Raw genomic sequence first — 24,145 nt, forward strand, 5'->3', positions numbered from 1 at the left:
CCAGACCACACAGGTATGGCAGTATTAGGCAGTGAGCCCCAGACCAGAGAAGTATATACGGCAGTATTAGGCAGTGAGCCCCAGACCAGACAGGTACGGTAGTATTAGGCAGTGAGCCCCAGACCACACAGGTACGGCAGTCTTAGGCAATGAGCCCCAGACCACACAGATGCGGCAGTATTAGGCAGTGAGCCCCAGATCACACAGGTACGGCAGTATTAGGCAGTGAGCATCAGACCACACAAACACGGCAGTATTAGGCAGTGAGCCCAAGACCAGACAGGTACGGCAGTATTAGGCAGTGAGCCCCAGACCAGACAGGTACGGCAGTATTAGGCAGTGAGCCCCAGACCAGACAGGTACGGCAGTATTAGGCAGTGAGCCCCAGACCACACAGGTAGATACGGCAGTATTAGGCAGTGAGCCCCAGACCAGACAGGTATGGCAGTATTAGGCAGTGAGCCCCACACCACACAGGTACAGCAGTATTAGGCAGTGAGCCCCAGACCACACAGGTACGGCAGTATTAGGCAGTGAGCCCCAGACAACACAGGTACGGCAGCATTAGTCAGTGAGCCCCAGACCAGACAGGTAGATACGGCAGTATTAGGCAGTCAGCCCCAGACCATACATGTACGGCAGTATTAGGCAGTGAGCCCCAGACAACACAGGTACGGCAGTATTAGGCAGTGAGCCCCTGACCACACAGGTACGGCAGTATTAGGCAGTGAGCCCCAGAACAGACAGGTACAGCAGTATTAGGCAGTGAGCCCCAGACCACACAGGTACGGCAGTATAAGGCAGTGAGCCCCAGACCACACAGGTACGGCAGTATTAGGCAGTGAGCCCCAGACCAGATAGGTAGATACGGCAGTATTAGGCAGTGAGCCCCAGACCAGACAGGAACGGCAGTATTAGGCAGTGAGCCCCTGACCACACAGATACAGCTGTACTAGGCAGTGAGCCCCAGACCAGACAGGTAGACACGGCAATATAAGCAGTGAGCCCCAGACCACACAGGTATGGCAGTATTAGGCAGTGAGCCCCAGACCACACAGGTAGGGCAGTATTAGGCAGTGAGCCCCAGACCACACAGGTACGGCAGTATTAGGCAATGAGCCCCAGACCACACAGGTACGGCAGTATTAGGCAGTGAGCCCCAGACCACACAGGTACGGCAGTATTAGGCAGTGAGCCCCAGACCAGACAGGTACGGCAGTATTAGGCAGTGAGCCCCAGACCACACAGGTACGGCAGTATTAGGCAGTGAGCCCCAGACCACACAGGTATGGCAGTATTAGGCAGTGAGCCCCAGACCAGAGAAGTAGATACGGCAGTATTAGGCAGTGAGCCCCAGACCAGACAGGTACGGCAGTATTAGGCAGTGAGCCCCAGACCACACAGGTATGACAGTCTTAGGCAATGATCCCCAGACCACACAGGTGCGGCAGTATTAGGCAGTGAGCCCCAGATCACATAGGTACGGCAGTATTAGGCAGTGAGCCCCAGACCACACAAACACGGCAGTATTAGGCAGTGAGCCCCAGACCACACAGGTACGGCAGTATTAGGCAGTGAGCCCCAGACCACACAGGTACGGCAGTATTAGGCAGTGAGCCCCAGACAACACAGGTACGGCAGCATTAGGCAGTGAGCCCCAGACCAGACAGGTAGATACGGCAGTATTAGGCAGTGAGCCCCAGACCACACATGTACGGCAGTATTAGGCAGTGAGCCCCAGACAACACAGGTACGGCAGTATTAGGCAGTGAGCCCCTGACCACACAGGTACGGCAGTATTAGGCAGTGAGCCCCAGACCAGACAGGTAGACACGGCAATATAAGGCAGTGAGCCCCAGACCACACAGGTACGGCAGTATTAGGCAGTGAGCCCCAGACCACACAGATACGGCAGTATTAGGCAGTGAGCCCCAGACCACACAGGTACGGCAGTATTAGGCAGTGAGCCCCAGACCACACAGGTATGGGAGTATTAGGCAGTAAGCCCCAGAACACACAGGTACTGCAGTATTAGGCAGTGAGCCCCAGACCAGACAGGTAGATACGGCAGTATTAGGCAGTGAGCCCCAGACCAGACAGGTACGGCAGTATTAGGCAGTGAGCCCCAGACCACACAAGTACGGCAGTATTAGGCAGTGAGCCCCAGACCACACAGGTACGGAAGTATTAGGCAGTGAGCCCCTGACCACACAGATACAGCTGTATTAGGCAGAGAGCCCCAGACCAGACAGGTAGACGCGGCAATATAAGCAGTGAGCGCCAGACCACACAGGTATGGCAGTATTAGGCAGTGAGCCCCAGACCAGACAGGTACGGCAGTATTAGGCAATGAGCCCCAGACCACACAGGTACGGCAGTATTAGGCAGTGAGCCCCAGACCACACAGGTACGGTAGTATTAGGCAGTGAGCCCCAGACCAGATAGGTAGATACGGCAGTATTAGGCAGTGAGCCCCAGACCAGACAGGTAGACACGGCAATATAAGGCAGTAAGCCCCAGATCACACAGGTAGATACGGCAGTATTAGGCAGTGAGCCCCAGACCAGACAGGTATGGCAGTATTAGGCAGTGAGCCCTAGACCACACAGGTACGGCAGTATTAGGCAGTGAGCCCCAGACCACACAGGTACGGCAGTATTAGGCAGTGAGCCCAAGACCAGACAGGTACAGCAGTATTAGGCAGTGAGCCCCAGACCAGACAGGTACGGCAGTATTAGGCAGTGAGCCCCAGACCACACAGGTAGATACGGCAGTATTAGGCAGTGAGCCCCAGACCACACAGGTATGGCAGTATTAGGCAGTGAGCCCCAGACCACACAGGTACGGCAGTATAAGGCAGTGAGCCCCAGACCACACAGGTACGGCAGTATTAGGCAGTGAGCCCCAGACCAGATAGGTAGATACGGCAGTATTAGGCAGTGAGACCCAGACCACACAGGTACGGCAGTATTAGGCAGTGAGCCCCTGACCACACAGATACAGCTGTACTAGGCAGTGAGCCCCAGACCAGACAGGTAGACACGGCAATATAAGCAGTGAGCCCCAGACCACACAGGTAGGGCAGTATTAGGCAGTGAGCCCCAGACCACACAGGTAGGGCAGTATTAGGCAGTGAGCCCCAGACCACACAGGTACGGCAGTATTAGGCAATGAGCCCCAGACCACACAGGTACGGCAGTATTAGGCAGTGAGCCCCAGACCACACAGGTACGGCAGTATTAGGCAGTGAGCCCCAGACCAGACAGGTACGGCAGTATTAGGCAGTGAGCCCCAGACCACACAGGTATGGCAGTATTAGGCAGTGAGCCCTAGACCAGAGAAGTAGATACGGCAGTATTAGGCAGTGAGCCCCAGACCAGACAGGTACGGCAGTATTAGGCAGTGAGCCCCAGACCACACAGGTATGACAGTCTTAGGCAATGATCCCCAGACCACACAGGTGCGGCAGTATTAGGCAGTGAGCCCCAGATCACATAGGTACGGCAGTATTAGGCAGTGAGCCCCAGACCACACAAACACGGCAGTATTAGGAAGTGAGCCCAAGACCAGACAGGTACGGCAGTATTAGGCAGTGAGCCCCAGACCAGACAGGTATGGCAGCATTAGGCAGTGAGCCCCAGACCAGACAGGTAGACACGTCAATATAAGGCAGTAATCCCCAGACCACACAGGTAGATACGGCAGTATTAGGCAGTGAGCCCCAGACCAGACAGGTATGGCAGTATTAGGCAGTGAGCCCCAGACCACACAGGTACGGCAGTATTAGGCAGTGAGCCCCAGACCACACAGGTACGGCAGTATTAGGCAGTGAGCCCCAGACAACACAGGTACGGCAGCATTAGGCAGTGAGCCCAAGACCAGACAGGTAGATACGGCAGTATTAGGCAGTGAGCCCCAGACCACACATGTACGGCAGTATTAGGCAGTGAGCCCCTGACCACACAGGTATGACAGTCTTAGGCAATGATCCCCAGACCACACAGGTGCGGCAGTATTAGGCAGTGAGCCCCAGATCACATAGGTACGGCAGTATTAGGCAGTGAGCCCCAGACCACACAAACACGGCAGTATTAGGCAGTGAGCCCCAGACCAGACAGGTAGACACGGCAATATAAGGCAGTGAGCCCCAGACCACACAGGTACGGCAGTATTAAGCAGTGAGCCCCAGAACACACAGGTACGGCAGTATTAGGCAGTGAGCCCCAGACCAGACAGGTAGATACGGCAGTATTAGGCAGTCAGCCCCAGACCTGACAGGTACGGCAGTATTAGGCAGTGAGCCCCAAACCACACAGGTACTGCAGCATTAGGCATTGAGCCCCAGACAACACAGGTACGGCAGCATTAGGCAGTGAGCCCCAGACCAGACAGGTAGATACGGCAGTATTAGGCAGTGATCCCCAGACCACACATGTACAGCAGTATTAGGCAGTGAGCCCCAGACAACATAGTTACGGCAGTATTAGGCAGTGAGCCCCTGACCACACAGGTACGGCAGTATTAGGCAGTGAGCCCCAGACCAGACAGGTAGACACGGCAATATAAGGCAGTGAGCCCCAGACCACACAGGTACGGCAGTATTAGGCAGTGAGCCCCACACCACACAGATACGGCAGTATTAGGCAGTGAGCCCCAGACCACACAGGTACGGCAGTATTAGGCAGTGAGCCCCAGACCAGATAGGTAGATACGGCAGTATTAGGCAGTGAGCCCCAGACCAGACAGGTAGACACGGCAATATAAGGCAGTGAGCCCCAGATCACACAGGTAGATACGGCAGTATTAGGCAGTGAGCCCTAGACCAGACAGGTATGGCAGTATTAGGCAGTGAGCCCTAGACCACACAGGTACGGCAGTATTAGGCAGTGAGCCCCAGACCACACAGGTACGGCAGTATTAGGCAGTGAGCCCAAGACCAGACAGGTACAGCAGTATTAGGCAGTGAGCCCCAGACCAGACAGGTACGGCAGTATTAGGCAGTGAGCCCCAGACCACACAGGTAGATACGGCAGTATTAGGCAGTGAGCCCCAGACCACACAGGTATGGCAGTATTAGGCAGTGAGCCCCAGACCACACAGGTACGGCAGTATAAGGCAGTGAGCCCCAGACCACACAGGTACGGCAGTATTAGGCAGTGAGCCCCAGACCAGATAGGTAGATACGGCAGTATTAGGCAGTGAGACCCAGACCACACAGGTACGGCAGTATTAGGCAGTGAGCCCCTGACCACACAGATACAGCTGTACTAGGCAGTGAGCCCCAGACCACACAGGTACGGCAGTATAAGGCAGTGAGCCCCAGACCACACAGGTATGGCAGTATTAGGCAGTGAGCCCTAGACCAGAGAAGTAGATACGGCAGTATTAGGCAGTGAGCCCCAGACCAGACAGGTACGGCAGTATTAGGCAGTGAGCCCCAGACCACACAGGTATGACAGTCTTAGGCAATGATCCCCAGACCACACAGGTGCGGCAGTATTAGGCAGTGAGCCCCAGATCACATAGGTACGGCAGTATTAGGCAGTGAGCCCCAGACCACACAAACACGGCAGTATTAGGAAGTGAGCCCAAGACCAGACAGGTACGGCAGTATTAGGCAGTGAGCCCCAGACCAGACAGGTACGGCAGTATTAGGCAGTGAGCCCCAGACCAGACAGGTATGGCAGCATTAGGCAGTGAGCCCCAGACCAGACAGGTAGACACGTCAATATAAGGCAGTAATCCCCAGACCACACAGGTAGATACGGCAGTATTAGGCAGTGAGCCCCAGACCAGACAGGTATGGCAGTATTAGGCAGTGAGCCCCAGACCACACAGGTACGGCAGTATTAGGCAGTGAGCCCCAGACCACACAGGTACGGCAGTATTAGGCAGTGAGCCCCAGACAACACAGGTACGGCAGCATTAGGCAGTGAGCCCCAGACCAGACAGGTAGATACGGCAGTATTAGGCAGTGAGCCCCAGACCACACATGTACGGCAGTATTAGGCAGTGAGCCCCAGACAACACAGGTACGGCAGTATTAGGCAGTGAGCCCCTGACCACACAGGTACGGCAGTATTAGGCAGTGAGCCCCAGACCAGACAGGTAGACACGGCAATATAAGGCAGTGAGCCCCAGACCACACAGGTACGGCAGTATTAGGCAGTGAGCCCCAGACCACACAGATACAGCAGTATTAGCCAGTGAGCCCCAGACCACACAGGTACGGCAGTATTAGGCAGTGAGCCGCAGACCACACAGGTACGGCAGTATTAAGCAGTGAGCCCCAGAACACACAGGTACGGCAGTATTAGGCAGTGAGCCCCAGACCAGACAGGTAGATACGGCAGTATTAGGCAGTGAGCCCCAGACCTGACAGGTACGGCAGTATTAGGCAGTGAGCCCCAGACCACACATGTACGGCAGTATTAGGCAGTGAGCCCCAGACCACACAGGTACTGCAGCATTAGGCATTGAGCCCCAGACAACACAGGTACGGCAGCATTAGGCAGTGAGCCCCAGACCAGACAGGTAGATACGGCAGTATTAGGCAGTGATCCCCAGACCACACATGTACGGCAGTATTAGGCAGTGAGCCCCAGACAACATAGTTACGGCAGTATTAGGCAGTGAGCCCCTGACCACACAGGTACGGCAGTATTAGGCAGTGAGCCCCAGACCAGACAGGTAGACACGGCAATATAAGGCAGTGAGCCCCAGACCACACAGGTACGGCAGTATTAGGCAGTGAGCCCCAGACCACACAGGTACGGCAGTATTAGGCAGTGAGCCCCAGACCACACAGGTATGGGAGTATTAGGCAGTAAGCCCCAGAACACACAGGTACTGCAGTATTAGGCAGTGAGCCCCAGACCAGACAGGTAGATACGGCAGTATTAGGCAGTGAGCCCCAGACCAGACAGGTACGGCAGTATTAGGCAGTGAGCCCCAGACCACACAAGTACGGCAGTATTAGGCAGTAAGCCCCAGACCACACAGGTACGGAAGTATTAGGCAGTGAGCCCCTGACCACACAGATACAGCTGTATTAGGCAGAGAGCCCCAGACCAGACAGGTAGACACGGCAATATAAGCAGTGAGCGCCAGACCACACAGGTATGGCAGTATTAGGCAGTGAGCCCCAGACCAGACAGGTATGGCAGTATTAGGCAATGAGCCCCAGACCACACAGGTACGGCAGTATTAGGCAGTGAGCCCCAGATAACACAGGTACGGCAGTATTAGGCAATGCGCCCCAGACCACACAGGTACGGCAGTATTAGGCAGTGAGCCCCAGACCACACAGGTACGGCAGTATTAGGCAGTGAGCCCCAGACCAGACAGGTACGGCAGTATTAGGCAGTGAGCCACAGACCACACAGGTACGGCAGTATTAGGCAGTGAGCCCCAGACCACACATGTACAGCAGTATTAGGCAGTGAGCCCCAGACCACACAGGTACGGTAGTATTAGGCAGTGAGCCCCAGACCAGACAGGTAGACACGGCAATATAAGGCAGTGAGCCCCAGACCACACAGGTAGATACGGCAGTATTAGGCAGTGGGCCCCAGACCAGACAGGTATGGCAGTATTAGGCAGTGAGCCCTAGACCACACAGGTATGGCAGTATTAGGCAGTGAGCCCCAGACCACACAGGTACGGCAGTATTAGGCAGTGAGCCCAAGACCAGACAGGTACAGCAGTATTAGGCAGTGAGCCCCAGACCAGACAGGTACGGCAGTATTAGGCAGTGAGCCCCAGACCACACAGGTACGGTAGTATTAGGCAGTGAGCCCCAGACCAGACAGGTAGACACGGCAATATAAGGCAGTGAGCCCCAGACCACACAGGTAGATACGGCAGTATTAGGCAGTGAGCCCCAGACCAGACAGGTATGGCAGTATTAGGCAGTGAGCCCCTGACCACACAGATACAGCTGTATTAGGCAGAGAGCCCCAGACCAGACAGGTAGACACGGCAATATAAGCTGTGAGCCCCAGACCACACAGGTAGATATGGCAGTATTAGGCAGTGAGCCCCAGACCAGAAAGGTATGGCAGTATTTGGCAGTGAGCCCCAGAACACACAGGTAGATACGGCAGTATTATGCAGTGAGCCCCAGACCAGACAGGTATGGCAGTATTAGGCAGTGAGCCCGAGACCACACAGGTACGGCAGTATTAGGCAGTGAGCCCCAGACCACACAGGTACGGCAGTATTAGGCAGTGAGCCCCAGACCAGACAGGTACGGCAGTATTAGGCAGTGAGCACCAGACCACACAGGTAGATACGGCAGTATTAGGCAGTGAGCCCCAGACCACACAGGTATGGCAGTATTAGGCAGTGAGCCCCAGACCAGGAAGGTACTGCAGTATTAGGCAGTGAGCCCCAGATCACACAGGTACGGCAGTATTAGGCAGTGAGCCCCAGACCACACAGGTAGATACGGCAGTATTATGCAGTGAGCCCCAGACCAGACAGGTAAGGCAGTATTAGGCAGTGAGCCCGAGACCACACAGGTACGGCTGTATTAGGCAGTGAGCCCCAGACCACACAGGTACGGCTGTATTAGGCAGTGAGCCCCAGACCAGACAGGTACGGCAGTATTAGGCAGTGAGCCCCAGACCACACATGCACGGCAGTATTAGGCAGTGAGCCCCAGACCACACAGGTACGGCAGCATTATGCAGTGAGCCCCAGACCACACATGTACGGCAGTATTAGGCAGTGAGCCCCAGACAACATAGGTACGGCAGTATTAGGCAGTGAGCCCCTGACCACACAGGTACGGCAGTATTAGGCAGTGAGCCCTAGACCAGACAGGTAGACACGGCAATAAAAGGCAGTGAGCCCCAGACCACACAGGTACGGCAGTATTAGGCAGTGAGCCACAGACCACACAGGTACGGTAAAATTAGGCAGTGAGCCCCAGACCAGACAGGTAGACACGGCAATATAAGGCAGTGAGCCCCAGACCACACAGGTAGATACGGCAGTATTAGGCAGTGAGCCCCAGACCAGACAGGTATGGCAGTATTAGGCAGTGAGCCCGAGACCACACAGGTACGGCAGTATTAGGCAGTGAGCCCCAGACCACACAGGTACGGCAGTATTAGGCAGTGAGCCCCAGACCACACAGGTACGGCAGTATTAGGCAGTGAGCCCATGACCACACAGGTACGGCTGTATTAGGCAGTGAGCCCCAGACCAGACAGGTAGACACGGCAATATAAGGCAGTGAGCCCCAGACCACACAGGTACGGCAGTATTAGGCAGTGAGCCCCAGACCACACAGGTATGGCAGTATTAGGCAGTGAGCCCCAGACCTAACAGGTACGGCAGTATTAGGCAGTGAGCCGAAGACCACACAGGTACGGCAGTATTAGGCAGTGAGCCCCAGACCACACACGTATGGCAGTATTAGGCAGTGAGCCCCAGACCACACAGGTACGGCAGTATTAGGCAGTGAGCCCCAGACCAGACAGGTACGGCAGTATTAGGCAGTGAGCCCCAGACCACACAGGTATGGCAGTATTAGTCAGTGAGCCCCAGACCAGACAGGTAGATACGGCAGTATTAGGCAGTGATCCCAAGACCAGACAGGTATGGCAGTATTAGGCAGTGAGCCCCAGACCACACAGGTATGGCAGTATTAGTCAGTGAGCCCCAGACCAGACAGGTAGATACGGCAGTATTAGGCAGTGATCCCAAGACCAGACAGGTATGGCAGTATTAGGCAGTGAGCCCCAGACCACACAGGTACGGCAGTATTAGGCAGTGAGCCCCAGACCACACAGGCACGGCAGTATTAGGCAGTGAGCCCCAGACCACACAGGTACGGCAGTATCAGGCAGTGAGCCCCAGACCACACAGGTACGGTAGTATTAGGCAGTGAGCCCCAGACCAGACAGGTAGACACGGCAATATAAGTCAGTGAGCCCCAGACCACACAGGTAGATACAGCAGTATTAGGCAGTGAGCCCCAGAACAGACAGGTATGGCAGTATTAGGCAGTGAGCCCCAGACCACACAGGTACGGCAGTATTAGGCAGTGAGCCCCAGACCACACAGGTACGGCAGTATTAGGCAGTGAGCCCCAGAACACACAGGTACGGCAGTATTAGGCAGTGAGCCCCAGACCAGATAGGTAGATACGGCAGTATTAGGCAGTGAGCCCCAGACCAGACAGGTAGACACGGCAATATAAGGCAGTGAGCCCCAGATCACACAGGTAGATACGGCAGTATTAGGCAGTGAGCCCCAGACCAGACAGGTAGACACGGCAATATAAGGCAGTGAGCCCCAGACCACACAGGTAGATACGTCAGTATTAGGCAGTGAGCGCCAGACCACACAGGTATGGCAGTATTAGGCAGTGAGCCCCAGACCAGACAGGTACGGCAGTATTAGGCAGTGAGCCCCAGACCAGACAGGTACGGCAGTATTAGGCAGTGAGCCCCAGACCACACAGGTACGGCAGTATTAGGCAGTGAGCCCCAGACCACACAGGTATGGCAGTATTAAGCAGTGAGCCCCAGACCAGAGAAGTAGATACAGCAGTATTAGGCAGTGAGCCCCAGACCAGACAGGTACGGCAGTATTAGGCAGTGAGCCCCAGACCACACAGGTACGGCAGTCTTAGGCAATGAGCCCCAGACCACACAAGCACGGCAGTATTAGGCAGTGAGCCCAAGACCAGACAGGTACGGCAGTATTAGGCAGTGAGCCCCAGACCAGACAGGTACGGCAGTATTAGGCAGTGAGCCCCAGACCACACAGGTATGGCAGTATTAGGCAGTGAGCCCCAGACCACACATGTATGGCCGTATTAGGCAGTGAGCCCCAGACCACACAGGTACGGCAGCATTAGGCATTGAGCCACAGACAACACAGGTACGGCAGCATTAGGCAGTGACCCCCAGACCAGACAGGTAGATACGGCAGTATTAGGCAGTGAGCCCCAGACCACACATGTACGGCAGTATTAGGCAGTGAGCCCCAGACCACACAGGTACGGCAGTATTAGGCAGTGAGCCCCAGACCACACAGGTATGGCAGTATTAGGCAGTGAGCCCCAGACCACACAGGTACGGCAGTATTAGGCAGTGAGCCCCAGACCACACAGGTACGGTAGTATTAGGCAGTGAGCCCCAGATCAGACAGGTAGACACGGTAATATAAGGCAGTGAGCCCCAGACCAAACAGGTACGGCAGTATTAGGCAGTGAGCCCCAGACCACACAGGTACGGCAGTATTAGGCAGTGAGCCCCAGACCACACAGGTACGGCAGTATTAGGCAGTGAGCCCCAGACCACACAGGTACGGCAGTATTAGGCAGTGAGCCCCAGACCACACAGGTACGGCAGTATTAGGCAGTGAGCCCCAGACCAGACAGGTACGGCAGTATTAGGCAGTGAGCCACAGACCACACAGGTACGGCAGTATTAGGCAGTGAGCCCCAGACCACACAGGTACGGCAGTATTAGGCAGTGAGCCCCAGACCAGACAAGTAGATATGGCAGTATTAGGCAGTGAGCCCCAGACCAGACAGGTACGGCAGTGTTAGGCAGTGAGCCCCAGACCACACAGGTACGGCAGTCTTAGGCAATGAGCCCCAGACCACACAGGTGCGGCAGTATTAGGCAGTGAGCCCCAGACCACACAAGCACGGCAGTATTAGGCAGTGAGCCCAAGACCAGACAGGTACGGCAGTATTAGGCAGTGAGCCCCAGACCAGACAGGTACGGCAGTATTAGGCAGTGAGCCCCAGACCACACAGGTATGGCAGTATTAGGCAGTGAGCCCCAGACCACACAGGTATGGCAGTATTAGGCAGTGAGCCCCAGACCAGAGAAGTAGATACGGCAGTATTAGGCAGTGAGCCCCAGACCAGACAGGTACGGCAGTATTAGGCAGTGAGCCCCAGACCACACAGGTACGGCAGTATTAGGCAGTGAGCCCCAGACCACACAGGTATGGCAGTATTAGGCAGTGAGCCCCAGACCAGAGAAGTAGATACGGCAGTATTAGGCAGTGAGCCCCAGACCAGACAGGTACGGCAGTATTAGGCAGTGAGCCCCAGACCACACAGGTACGGCAGTATTAGGCAGTGAGCCCCAGACCACACAGGTACGGTCGTAATAGGCAGTGAGCCCCAGACCACACAGGTAGATACGGCAGTATTAGGCAGTGAGCCCCAGACCAGACAGGTATGTCAGTATTAGGCAGTGAGCCCGAGACCACACAGGTACGGCAGTATTAGGCAGTGAGCCCCAGACCACACAGGTACGGCAGTATTAGGCAGTGAGCCCATGACCACACAGGTACGGCTGTATTAGGCAGTGAGCCCCAGACCAGACAGGTAGACACGGCAATATGAGGCAGTGAGCCCCAGACCACACAGGTACGGCAGTATTAGGCAGTGAGCCCCAGACCACACAGGTATGGCAGTATTAGGCAGTGAGCCCCAGACCACACAGGTACGGCAGTATTAGGCAGTGAGCCCCAGACCTAACAGGTACGGCAGTATTAGGCAGTGAGCCGAAGACCACACAGGTACGGCAGTATTAGGCAGTGAGCCCCAGACTACACAGATACGGCAGTATTAGGCAGTGAGCCCCAGACCACACAGGTATGGCAGTATTAGGCAGTGAACCCCAGACCAGACAGGGAGATACGGCAGTATTAAGCAGTGAGCCCCAGACCAGACAGGGAGATACGGCAGTATTAAGCAGTGAGCCCCAGACCACACAGGTATGGCAGTATAAGTCAGTGAGCCCCAGACCAGACAGGTAGATACGGCAGTATTAGGCAGTGATCCCAAGACCAGACAGGTATGGCAGTATTAGGCAGTGAGCCCCAGACTATACAGGTACGGCAGTATTAGGCAGTGAGCCCCAGACCACACAGGTACGGCAGTATTAGGCAGTGAGCCCCAGACCAGACAGGTAGACACGGCAATATAAGTCAGTGAGCCCCAGACCACACAGGTAGATACGGCAGTATTAGGCAGTGAGCCCCAGACAGGTACGGCAGTATTAGGCAGTGAGCCCCAGACCACACAGGTACGGCAGTATTAGGCAGTGAGCCCCAGACCACACAGGTACGGCAGTATTAGGCAGTAAGCCCCAGACCAGAGAAGTAGATACGGCAGTATTAGGCAGTGAGCCCCAGACCACACAGGTACGGCAGTCTTAGGCAATGAGCCCCAGACCACACAGGTGCGGCAGTATTAGGCAGTGAGCCCCAGATCACACGGGTACGGCAGTATTAGGCAGTGAGCCCCAGACCACACAAGCACGGCAGTATTAGGCAGTGAGCCCAAGACCAGACAGGTACGGCAGTATTAGGCAGTGAGCCCCAGACCAGACAGGTACGGCAGTATTAGGCAGTGAGCCCCAGACCAGACAGATACGGCAGTATTAGGCAGTGAGCCCATGACCACACAGATACGGCAGTATTAGGCAGTGAGCCCATGACCACACAGGTACGGCTGTATTAGGCAGTGAGCCCCAGACCAGACAGGTAGACACGGCAATATAAGGCAGTGAGCCCCAGACCACACAGGTACGGCAGTATTAGGCAGTGAGCCCCAGACAACACAGGTATGGCAGTATTAGGCAGTGAGCCCCAGACCACACAGGTACGGCAGTATTAGGCAGTGAGCCCCAGACCTAACAGGTACGGCAGTATTAGGCAGTGAGCCGAAGACCACACAGGTACGGCAGTATTAGGCAGTGAGCCCCAGACCACACAGATATGGCAGTATTAGGCAGTGAGCCCCAGACCACACAGGTATGGCAGTATTAGGCAGTGAGCCCCAGACCACACAGGTACGGCAGTATTAGGCAGTGAACCCCAGACCAGACAGGGAGATACGGCAGTATTAAGCAGTGAGCCCCAGACCAGACAGGTACGGCAGTATTAGGCAGTGAGCCCCAGACCACACAGGTATGGCAGTATTAGTCAGTGAGCCTCAGACCAGACAGGTAGATACGGCAGTATTAGGCAGTGATCCCAAGACCAGACAGGTATGGCAGTATTAGGCAGTGAGCCCCAGACCACACAGGTACGGCAGTATTAGGCAGTGAGCCCCAGACCACACAGGTACAGCAGTATTAGGCAGTGAGCCCCAGACCACACAGGGACGGTAGTATTAGGCAGTGAGCCCCAGACCAGACAGGTAGACACGGCAAAATAGGTCAGTGAGCCCCAGACCACACAGGTAGATACGGCAGTATTAGGCAGTGAGCCCCAGACCAGACAGGTATGGCAGTATTAGGCAGTGAGCCCCAGACCACACAGGTACGGCAGTATTAGGCAGTGATCCTCATAACCACACAGGTACGGCAGTATTAGGCAGTGAGCCCCAGACCACACAGGTACGGCAGTATTAGGCAGTGAGCCGCAGACCAGACAGGTACGGCAGTATTAGGCAGTGAGCCACAGACCACACAGGTACGGCAGTATTAGGCAGTGAGCCCCAGACCAGAGAAGTAGATACGGCAGTATTAGGCAGTGAGCCCCAGACCACACAGGTGCGGCAGTATTAGGCAGTGAGCCCCAGATCACACGGGTACGGCAGTATTAGGCAGTGAGCCCAAGACCAGACAGGTACGGCAGTATTAGGCAGTGAGCCCCAGACCAGACAGATACGGCAGTATTAGGCAGTGAGCCCCAGACCAGACAGATACGGCAGTATTAGGCAGTGAGCCCCAGACCAGACAGGTATGGCAGTATTAGGCAGTGAGCCCCAGACCACACAGGTACGGCAGTATTAGGCAGTGAGCCCCAGACCACACAGGTACGGTAGTATTAGGCAGTGAGCCCCAGACCAGACAGGTAGACACGGCAATATAAGGCAGTGAGCCCCAGACCACACAGGTAGATACGGCACTATTAGGCAGTGAGACCCAGACCTGACAGGTATGGCAGTATTAGGCAGTGAGCCCGAGACCACACAGGTACGGCAGTATTAGGCAGTGAGACCCAGACCACACAGGTACGGCAGTATTAGGCAGTGAACCCATGACCACACAGGTACGGCTGTATTAGGCAGTGAGCCCCAGACCAGACAGGTAGACACGGCAATATAAGGCAGTGAGCCCCAGACCACACAGGTATGGCAGTATTAGGCAGTGAGCCCCAGACCACACAGGTACGGCAGTATTAGGCAGTGAGCCCCAGACCACACAGGTATGGCAGTATTAGTCAGTGAGCCCCAGACCAGACAGGTAGATACGGCAGTATTAGGCAGTGATCCAAGACCACACAGGTATGGCAGTATTAGGCAGTGAGCCCCAGACCACACAGGTACGGCAGTATTAGGCAGTGAGCCCCAGACCATACAGGTACGGCAGTATTAGGCAGTGAGCCCCAGACCACACAGGTACGGCAGTATCAGGCAGTGAGCCCCAGACCACACAGGTACGGTAGTATTAGGCAGTGAGCCCCAGACCAGACAGGTAGACACGGCAATATAAGTCAGTGAGCCCCAGACCACACAGGTAGATACAGCAGTATTAGGCAGTGAGCCCCAGAACAGACAGGTATGGCAGTATTAGGCAGTAAGCCCCAGACCACACAGGTACGGCAGTATTAGGCAGTGAGCCCCAGACCACACAGGTACGGCAGTATTAGGCAGTGAGCCCCAGAACACACAGGTACGGCAGTATTAGGCAGTGAGCCCCAGACCAGATAGGTAGATACGGCAGTATTAGGCAGTGAGCCCCAGACCAGACAGGTACGGCAGTATTAGGCAGTGAGCCCCAGACCACACATGTACGGCAGTATTAGGCAGTGAGCACCAGACCACACAGGTACGGCAGTTTTAGGCAGAGACACCCTGACCACACAGATACAGCTGTATTAGGCAGTGAGCCCCAGACCAGACAGGTAGGCACGGCAATATAAGCAGTGAGCCATAGACCACACAGGTATGGCAGTATTAGGCAGTGAGCCCCAGACCACAAGGGCAGTATTAGGCAGTGAGCCCCAGACCACACAGGTACGGCAGTATTACGCAATGAGTCCCAGACCACACAGGTACGGCAGTATTACGCAATGAGCCCCAGACCACACAGGTACGGCAGTATTAGGCAGTGAGCCCCTGACCAGACAGGTAGACACGGCAATATAAGCAGTGAGCCACAGACCACACAGGTATGGCAGTATTAGGCAGTGAGCCCCAGACCACACAGGTAGGGCAGTATTAGGCAGTGAGCCCCAGACCACACAGGTACGGCCGTATTAGGCAGTGAGCCCCAGACCACACAGGTACGGCAGTATTAGGCAGTGAGCCCCAGACCAGACAGGTACGGCAGTATTAGGCAGTGAGCCCCAGACCACACAGGTATGGCAGTATTAAGCAGTGAGCCCCAGACCAGAGAAGTAGATACGGCAGTATTAGGCAGTGAGCCCCAGACCAGACAGGTACGGCAGTATTAGGCAGTGAGCCCCAGACCACACAGGTACGGCAGTCTTAGGCAATGAGCCCCAGACCACACAGGTGCGGCAGTATTAGGCATTTAGCCCCAGATCACACAGGTACGGCAGTATTAGGCAGTGAGCCCCAGACCACACAAACACGGCAGTATTAGGCAGTGAGCCCAAGACCAGACAGGTACGGCAGTATTAGGCAGTGAGCCCCAGACCAGACAGGTACGGCAGTATTAGGCAGTGAGCCCCAGACCAGACAGGTACGGCTGTATTAGGCAGTAAGACCCAGACCAGACAGGTAGACACATCAATATAAGGCAGTGAGCCCCAGACCACACAGGTATGGCAGTATTAGGCAGTGAGCCCCATACCACACAGGTACGGCAGTATTAGGCAGTGAGCCCCAGACAACACAGGTACGGCAGCATTAGGCAGTGAGCCCCAGACCAGACAGGTAGATACGGCAGTATTAGGCAGTGAGCCCCAGACCACACATGTACAGCAGTATTAGGCAGTGAGCCCCAGACAACACAGGTACGGCAGTATTAGGCAGTGAGCCCCAGACCACACAGATACGGCAGTATTAGGCAGTGAGCCCCAGACCACACAGGTACGGCAGTATTAGGCAGTGAGCCCCAGACCACACAGGTACGGCAGTATTAGGCAGTGAGCCCCAGAACACACAGGTACGGCAGTATTAGGCAGTGAGCCCCAGACCAGACAGGTAGATATGGCAGTATTAGGCAGTGAGCCCCAGACCTGACAGGTACGGCAGTATTAGGCAGTGAGCCCCAGACCACACAGGTACGGCAGCATTAGGCATTGAGCCACAGACAACACAGGTACGGCAGCATTAGGCAGTGACCCCCAGACCAGACAGGTAGATACGGCAGTATTAGGCAGTGAGCCCCAGACCACACATGTACGGCAGTATTAGGCAGTGAGCCCCAGACAACATAGTTACGGCAGTATTAGGCAGTGAGCCCCTGACCACACAGGTACGGCAGTATTAGGCAGTGAGCCCCAGACCACACAGGTAGACACGGCAATATAAGGCAGTGAGCACCAGACCACACAGGTACGGCAGTATTAGGCAGTGAGCCCCAGACCACACAGATACGGCAGTATTAGTCAGTGAGCCCCAGACCAGACAGGTACGGCAGTATTAGGCAGTGAACCCCAGACCACACAGGTACGGCAGTATTAGGCAGTGAACCCCAGACCACACAGGTATGGCAGTATTAGGCAGTGAGCCCCAGAACACACAGGTACTGCAGTATTAGGCAGTGAGCCCCAGACCACACAGATACAGCTGTATTAGGCAGAGAGCCCCAGACCAGACAGGTACGGCAGTATTAGGCAATGAGCCCTCAGACCACACAGGTGCGGCAGTATAAGGCAGTGAGCCCCAGATCACACGGGTACGGCAGTATTAGGCAGTGAGCCCCAGACCACACAAGAATGGCAGTATTAGGCAGTGAGCCCAAGACCAGACAGGTAGACACGGCAATATAAGGCAGTGAGCCCCAGACCACACAGGTACGGCAGTATTAGGCAGTGAGCCCCAGACCACACAGATACGGCAGTATTAGGCAGTGAGCCCCAGACCACACAGGTACGGCAGTATTAGGCAGTGAGCCCCAGAACACACAGGTACGGCAGTATTAGGCAGTGAGCCCCAGACCAGACAGGTAGATATGGCAGTATTAGGCAGTGAGCCCCAGACCTGACAGGTACGGCAGTATTAGGCAGTGAGCCCCAGACCACACATGTATGGCAGTATTAGGCAGTGAGCCCCAGACCACACAGGTACGGCAGCATTAGGCATTGAGCCACAGACAACACAGGTATGGCAGCATTAGGCAGTGACCCCCAGACCAGACAGGTAGATACGGCAGTATTAGGCAGTGAGCCCCAGACCACACATGTACGGCAGTATTAGGCAGTGAGCCCCAGACAACATAGTTACGGCAGTATTAGGCAGTGAGCCCCTGACCACACAGGTACGGCAGTATTAGGCAGTGAGCCCCAGACCAGACAGGTAGACACTGCAATATAAGGCAGTGAGCCCCAGACCACACAGGTACGGCAGTATTAGTCAGTGAGCCCCAGACCAGACAGATACGGCAGTATTAGTCAGTGAGCCCCAGACCAGACAGGTACGGCAGTATTAGGCAGTGAACCCGAGACCACACAGGTACGGCAGTATTAGGCAGTGAGCCCATGACCACACAGGTACGGCTGTATTAGGCAGTGAGCCCCAGACCACACAGGTACGGCAGTATTAGGCAGTGAGCCCCAGACCTAACAGGTACAGCAGTATTACGCAGTGAGCCGAAGACCACACAGGTACGGCAGTATTAAGCAGTGAGCCCCAGACCACACAGATACGGCAGTATTAGGCAGTGAGCCCCAGACCACACAGGTATGGCAGTATTAGGCAGTGAGCCCCAGACCACACAGGTACGGCAGTATTAGGCAGTGAGCCCCAGACCACACAGGTACGGTAGTATTAGGCAGTGAGCCTCAGACCAGACAGGTAGATACGGCAGTATTAGGCAGTGATCCCAAGACCAGACAGGTATGGCAGTATTAGGCAGTGAGCCCCAGACAACACAGGTACAGTAGTAGGAGGCAGTGAGCCCCAGACCAGACAGGTACGGCAGTATTAGGCAGTGAGCCCCAGACCACACAGGTACGGCAGTATTAGGCAGTGAGCCCCAGACCAGACAGGCACGGCAGTATTAGGCAGTGAGCCCCAGACAACACAGGTACAGTAGTAGGAGGCAGTGAGCCCCAGACCAGACAGGTAGACACGGCAATATAAGTCAGTGAGCCCCAGACCACACAGGTAGATACGGCAGTATTAGGCAGTGAGCCCCAGACCAGACAGGTACGGCAGTATTAGGCAGTGAGCCCCAGACCACACAGGTACGGCAGTATTAGGCAGTGAGCCCCAGACCACACAGGTACGGCAGTATTAGGCAGTGAGCCCCAGACCAGACAGGTACGGCAGTATTAGGCAGTGAGCCACAGACCACACAGATACGGCAGTATTAGGCAGTGAGCCCCAGACCACACAGGTACGGCAGTATTAGGCAGTGAACCCCAGACCAGAGAAGTAGATACGGCAGTGTTAGGCAGTGAGCCCCAGACCACACAGGTACGGCAGTCTTAGGCAATGAGCCCCAGACCACACAGGTGCGGCAGTATTAGGCAGTGAGCCCAAGACCACACAAGCACGGCAGTATTAGGCAGTGAGCCCAAGACCAGACAGGTACGGCAGTATTAGGCAGTGAGCCCCAGACCAGACAGGTACGGCAGTATTAGGCAGTGAGCCCCAGACCAGACAGGCACGGCAGTATTAGGCAGTGAGCCCCAGACAACACAGGTACAGTAGTATGAGGCAGTGAGCCCCAGACCAGACAGGTATGGCAGTATTAGGCAGTGAGCTCCAGACCACACAGGTATGGCAGTATTAGGCAGTGAGCCCCAGACCACACAGGTATGGCAGTATTAGGCAGTGAGCCCCAGACCACACAGGTATGGCAGTATTAGGCAGTGAGCCCCAGACCAGAGAAGTAGATACGGCAGTATTAGGCAGTGAGCCCCAGACCAGACAGGTACGGCAGTATTAGGCAGTGAGCCCCAGACCACACAGGTACGGCAGTATTAGGCAGTGAGCCCCAGACCACACAGGTACGGTCGTAATAGGCAGTGAGCCCCAGACCAGACAGGTAGACACGGCAATATAAGGCAGTGAGCCCCAGACCACACAGGTACGGCAGTATTAGGCAGTGAGCCCCAGACCACACAGGTACGGCAGTATTAGGCAGTGAGCCCCAGACCAGACAGGTACGGCAGTATTAGGCAGTGAGCCCCAGACCTAACAGGTACGGCAGTATTAGGCAGTGAGCCGAAGACCACACAGGTACGGCAGTATTAGGCAGTGAGCCCCAGACTACACAGATACGGCAGTATTAGGCAGTGAGCCCCAGACCACACAGGTATGGCAGTATAAGTCAGTGAGCCCCAGACCAGACAGGTAGATACGGCAGTATTAAGCAGTGAGCCCCAGACCACACAGGTATGACAGTATAAGTCAGTGAGCCCCAGACCAGACAGGTAGATACGGCAGTATTAGGCAGTGATCCCAAGACTATACAGGTACGGCAGTATTAGGCAGTGAGCCCCAGACCACACAGGTACGGCAGTATTAGGCAGTGAGCCCCAGACCAGACAGGTAGACACGGCAATATAAGTCAGTGAGCCCCAGACCACACAGGTAGATACGGCAGTATTAGGCAGTGAGCCCCAGACCACACATGTACGGCAGTATTAGGCAGTGAGCCCCAGACAACACAGGTACGGCAGTATTAGGCAGTGAGCCCCTGACCACACAGGTACAGCAGTATTAGGCAGTGAGCCCCAGACCAGACAGGTAGACACGGCAATATAAGGCAGTGAGCCCCAGACCACACAGGTACGGCAGTATTAGGCAGTGAGCCCCAGACCACACAGATACGGCAGTTTTAGGCAGTGAGCCCCAGACCACACAGGTACGGCAGTATTAGGCAGTGAGCCCCAGACCACACAGGTATGGCAGTATTAGGCAGTGAGCCCCAGAACACACAGGTACTGCAGTATTAGGCAGTGAGCCCCAGACCAGACAGGTAGATACGTCAGTATTAAGCAGTGAGCCCCAGAACAGACAGGTACGGCAGTATTAGGCAGTGAGCCCCAGACCACACATGTACGGCAGTATTAGGCAGTGAGCCCCAGACCACACAGGTACGGCAGTATTAGGCAGTGAGCCCCTGACCACACAGATACAGCTGTATTAGGCAGAGAGCCCCAGACCAGACAGGTAGACACGGCAATATAAGCAGTGAGCGCCAGACCATACAGGTATGGCAGTATTAGGCAGTGAGCCCCAGACCAGACAGGTACGGCAGTATTAGGCAATGAGCCCCAGACCACACAGGTACGGCAGTATTAGGCAATGAGCCCCAGACCACACAGGTTGGGCAGTATTAGGCAGTGAGCCCCAGTACACACAGGTACGGCAGTATTAGGCAATGAGCCCCAGACCACACAGGTACAGCAGTATTAGGCAGTGAGCCCCAGACCACACAGGTACGGTAGTATTAGGCAGTGAGCCTCAGACCACACAGGTACGGCAGTCTTAGGCAATGAGCCCCAGACCACACAGGTACGGTAGTATTAGGCAGTGAGCCCCAGACCACACAGGTACGGCAGTCTTAGGCAATGAGCCCCAGACCACACAGGTGCGGCAGCATTAGGCAGTGAGCCCCAGACCAGACAGGTAGATACGGCAGTATTAGGCAGTGAGCCACAGACCACACATGTACGGCAGTATTAGGCAGTGAGCCCCAGACCTAAAAGGTACGGCAGTATTAGGCAGTGAGCCGAAGACCACACAGGTACGGCAGTATTAGGCAGTGAGCCCCAGACAACACAGGTACGGCAGCATTAGGCAGTGAGCCCCAGACCAGACAGGTAGATACGGCAGTATTAGGCAGTGAGCCCCAGACCACACAGGTAGCTACGGCAGTATTAGGCAGTGAGCCCCAGACCACACAGGTACGGCAGTATAAGGCAGTGAGCCCCAGACCACACAGGTATGGCAGTATTAGGCAGTGAGCCCCAGACCACACAGGTACGGCAGTATTAGGCAGTGAGCCCCAGACCTAATAGGTACGGCAGTATAAGTCAGTGAGCCCCAGACCACACAGGGAGATACGGCAGTATTAAGCAGTGAGCCCCAGACCAGACAGGTACGGCAGTATTAGGCAGTGAGCCCCAGACCAGACAGGGAGATACAGCAGTATTAGGCAGTGATCCCAATACCAGACAGGTATGGCAGTATTAGGCAGTGAGCCCCAGACAGGTATGGCAGTATTAGGCAGTGAGCCCAAGACCAGACAGGTACGGCAGTATTAGGCAGTGATCCCAAGACCAGACAGGCATGGCAGTATTAGGCAGTGAGCCCCAGACCACACAGGTAGATATGGCAGTATTAGGCAGTGAGCCCCAGACAGGTATGGCAGTATTAGGCAGTGAGCCCCAGACCACACATGTACGGCAGTATTAGGCAGTGAGCCCCAGACCACACAGGTATGGCAGCATTAGGCAGTGAGCCCCAGACAACACAGGTAGGGCAGCATTAGGCAGTGAGCCCCAGACCAGACAGGTAGATACGGCAGTATTAGGCAGTGAGCCCCAGACCACACATGTACGGCAGTATTAGGCAGTGAGCCCCAGACAACATAGGTACGGCAGTATGAGGCAGTGAGCCCCTGACCACACAGGTACGGCAGTATTAGGCAGTGAGCCCCAGACCAGACAGGTAGACACGGCAATATAAAGCAGTGAGCCCCAGACCACACAGGTACGGCAGTATTAGGCAGTGAGCCCCACACCACACAGATACGGCAGTATTAGGCAGTGAGCCCCTGACCACACAGATAAAGCTGTATTAGGCAGAGAGCCCCAGACCAGACAGGTAGACACGGCAATATAAGGTAGTGAGCCCCAGACCACACAGGTATGGCAGTATTAGGCAGTGAGCCCCAGACCACACAGGTACGGCAGTATTAGGCAGTGAGCCCCAGATAACACAGGTATGGCAGTATTAGGCAGTGAGCCCCAGACCACACATGTACGGCAGTATTAGGCAGTGAGCCCCAGACAACATAGGTACGGCAGTATGAGGCAGTGAGCCCCTGACCACACAGGTACGGCAGTATTAGGCAGTGAGCCCCAGACCAGACAGGTAGACACGGCAATATAAAGCAGTGAGCCCCAGACCTAACAGGTACGGCAGTATTAGGCAGTGAGCCGAAGACCACACAGGTACGGCAGTATTAGGCAGTGAGCCCCAGACTACACAGATACGGCAGTATTAGGCAGTGAGCCCCAGACCACACAGGTATGGCAGTATAAGTCAGTGAGCCCCAGACCAGACAGGTAGATACGGCAGTATTAAGCAGTGAGCCCCAGACCACACAGGTATGACAGTATAAGTCAGTGAGCCCCAGACCAGACAGGTAGATACGGCAGTATTAGGCAGTGATCCCAAGACTATACAGGTACGGCAGTATTAGGCAGTGAGCCCCAGACCACACAGGTACGGCAGTATTAGGCAGTGAGCCCCAGACCAGACAGGTAGACACGGCAATATAAGTCAGTGAGCCCCAGACCACACAGGTAGATACGGCAGTATTAGGCAGTGAGCCCCAGACCACACATGTACGGCAGTATTAGGCAGTGAGCCCCAGACAACACAGGTACGGCAGTATTAGGCAGTGAGCCCCTGACCACACAGGTACAGCAGTATTAGGCAGTGAGCCCCAGACCAGACAGGTAGACACGGCAATATAAGGCAGTGAGCCCCAGACCACACAGGTACGGCAGTATTAGGCAGTGAGCCCCAGACCACACAGATACGGCAGTTTTAGGCAGTGAGCCCCAGACCACACAGGTACGGCAGTATTAGGCAGTGAGCCCCAGACCACACAGGTATGGCAGTATTAGGCAGTGAGCCCCAGAACACACAGGTACTGCAGTATTAGGCAGTGAGCCCCAGACCAGACAGGTAGATACGTCAGTATTAAGCAGTGAGCCCCAGAACAGACAGGTACGGCAGTATTAGGCAGTGAGCCCCAGACCACACATGTACGGC

The sequence above is a fragment of the Crinia signifera genome, chromosome 7, assembly GCF_055691185.1.
Source record: "Crinia signifera chromosome 7, ASM5569118v1, whole genome shotgun sequence".
NCBI classification, from domain to species: domain Eukaryota; kingdom Metazoa; phylum Chordata; class Amphibia; order Anura; family Myobatrachidae; genus Crinia; species Crinia signifera.